This window comes from Lactuca sativa, chromosome 4 (genome assembly GCF_002870075.4).
Source record: "Lactuca sativa cultivar Salinas chromosome 4, Lsat_Salinas_v11, whole genome shotgun sequence".
Lineage (NCBI taxonomy): Eukaryota > Viridiplantae > Streptophyta > Magnoliopsida > Asterales > Asteraceae > Lactuca > Lactuca sativa.
The window spans coordinates 396943184-396946249 of NC_056626.2; positions in this window are offsets into that span (position 1 = coordinate 396943184).

A 3066-nucleotide genomic window follows, 5' to 3' on the forward strand; every position below is an offset into this window, starting at 1 on the left:
TTATAAAACTTTTTCTTTTTCGAAATTCCTTAATCCCTCAATTTGAGTTCAGACACACCCAAAGGTGTGTCAAAATCCCTCAAACCAGGGCTCTGATACCAACTTGTAACGCCCCAAAATACAGGCCAAAAATTTCATTTTTAATTAAGTGATTTGCACAACGTTTGTAACAAAATATCATTCGACCATATCATTTGATAAAACATGTCTCGTGTCTGCAAACCAAAAAGTAAATCATAATAATGTCAGAGTACAAATCCCAGAGTGTCTCATAGTGCGGAAAAACAAGAGCGTGTGTGTGATATGCCGCTACTGCGCCAGCTCCTTCCCCTTGGCTGAAGAGGTACCTGAAACAACAACTAAAAACCGTAAGCATGAAGCTTAGTGAGTTCCTGTTGGGTCAATATTTTGGTTTATACTTTGCTTTTCTAGGAAATTGATTTTTTTTATGTAATATTGTATATGTGTTTACGGTCAGGAAGTGAGTTTACGATCGTAAACAGAGTTTACGGTCATAAACTCAGTTTGCGGCCTAGTCCAGTATATATAGGGTGAGGGGTGTGAAAAAAAAGGGATGAACACTAGAGGAGCTTAAGTGTGTGCATTTGAAGGTGTTCTAGAGAGAGAAAATAGAGTGTGTGTGAATCTTGTATCCCGATCTTCATTCATATCAATACATACAAGATTCATCATCTTCTTCTTCTCCTTCTCTTCTATTTGATCTGGCATCATCCGTTTGATTGAGATTTCGCACAATCAAACAGATCTGATTGATACACAAGCAAATAAGGACTTACAATTGGTAGCAGAGTTTGGTTGTATCAATCATTTTTTCAGATCTGGAGCTTATTTGATCTTATTTTGAAGAGATTTTTGCGTTTCTGGATAGATCTCGCAAAAATAAGAGGGGTTTGTTCTTCGCATTTTTCCTAAAAACGAGTTTTTGATCGAGTTTTGGAGCAAAAATGGTGAAAAAACGATGTTTTTCGTCAAGAACAGCGATTTCTGAAGAATTTACGGTCGCCGGAATTTACGACCGGAAACGTGTTCATGGTCCAGATTTTGCGGCCTCGTCCTCGCGTCAACAGCTCTTTATTATAAAAAGAGAGGAGATTTAGAGGTGCCGAGGTTCGAACTTGAGACCTCCAACACTTCAAACCACGCGCCTTAACCAGTTAAGCTACAAGAAATTTTGTTAAACCGTTTGATTGTTTAAACTTTATACACTTCTCAACAGCAGCAAGCCAAGCTTCGCATCAGCACGTCGCACCTCGCCTCGTTCAGGAGCCTCGGTCTCGCATCTCGTTCAGCAAGCTGAAGTCTTCGTCTTCACACATTAAAAAAATCAGACGTGTATTCGGGGGTGCCGAGCATAGAACCCGCGACCTCGGGTTCATCAATCACACGTCTTACCACTTGAAGCAACCAACAACTTGTTACATGCCTTTTGATTTTAACTTAAAACCTCTCCCTGTCGCACCACTTTCACATATTTAACACCTTTAACCCCAAAAATTAATTTCATTCATTTTTAAATATCTTTTGCAACCAAAAATTTTAATTTTTAATTTTTGACTTTTTACTTAAATTTTTGACTTTGACTTTTAAAGTTTGACCATTAACTTTAAACTTTGACTTTCTCATTTGACTTTTAAATTTTCAAATTTAGCTTTTCGGTTTGACTTTTAACTTTGACTTTTCAAGTTTGACTTTTGAGTTTGACTTTTTAAATTTGACTTTTAAGGTTGACTTTTGAGGTTTATAGTCAAAGGGTATTTTTTTTTAAATTTAAGTTTGACTTTTAAGTTCTAGTTGTGCTTTTAATAGTTTTTGAAGTTTACGAGGGAATTAAAGGCATGAAAGAGAGTCGTCAAGAGATGTTAAGACAAAACTTCAACATGTTCGATTATATCCCTGGAGAAACCCTCGAAACTCAGTTGCAACGATTTACTACACTCACTATTGAGATGAATATAGCTGGGATCTTCTTGTCCAAATCTGAGATAAACAAAAAGCTATTGAATTCACTTCCGAAATCGTGGGATATGAACATGGCTGACATCAAGAAGACAAAAGATCTCAATCGTCTTAGTCTTGCTGATATAATTGAAGTACTTGACGCCTTGAATTGTTGAAAAGCAATGAGTTCCACAAACCTTCCGGTCAATGAAGTTTAATGTTCTCAATCATGTGAAGTTTCATGTTCTCAATCATGTGAAGCCACGATTCAACATCTTTGTGAACATAATGATTTATTAAAAAGAGAAGTTGAGGACCTGAGATATGAAGGGTATCAACTAAGGAAAGGCCAGAAACCCCTGAAGGCCCAGTTAGAAACTAAAATTAAAGATTTTAGAAGGATTCAGAAAGAGTACAGTGAAAAATGTGAAAATTATAACTATATTAAGAGACAACTTGCTGCTATAACTGAAGAACTTGACGCTTTAAAAATTAAGTGTGGAAAAAGAGATGTTAGTTTTAAAAATTATACCGCGTCAAGTCAGACAGTCGAGTCCTTATTTGAAACCCAATTAAAATTTAAAGATAATCAAAACAAGGGTCTAGGGTATGATCGTGTTCCTCCACCTTTCAATCATAACTACACATCCATCCCTATGACACAGGAAGAAATTGACAGGGAGGGACATCTTCGATATGGCAAACAAGCTGGATTTGTGTTAGGAGGCATTCAAGTTGAAAATACTAATGCTTCTACTTTATGTGCAGGTAAAGTCGCAGGGGATGAGAACAAGGAGAACACCATTGAACAAACCAACATCTCCTTGAACTCCGAATATGTTGCTTCGAACTCAACTGCTTCTGATCAACCTGCTGTTGAGAAATACAGGCCACCAATTCCAACGCAACAGAGTTCTTGCTGCAATTGTGCATGTGGGAAAAAATCAGAGACAACGCAAGGATACGCCACCAGGGGCAGGAAGAAACAATTTCCCAGTGAAGAAAAAGACTTGTTTTCACTGTGGAACACCTGGTCACATTGCCCAAAATTGTCCAAATCGTGCATACTTTCCTTACTATGCACAAGGATGGTAGAACGCGTCAAGA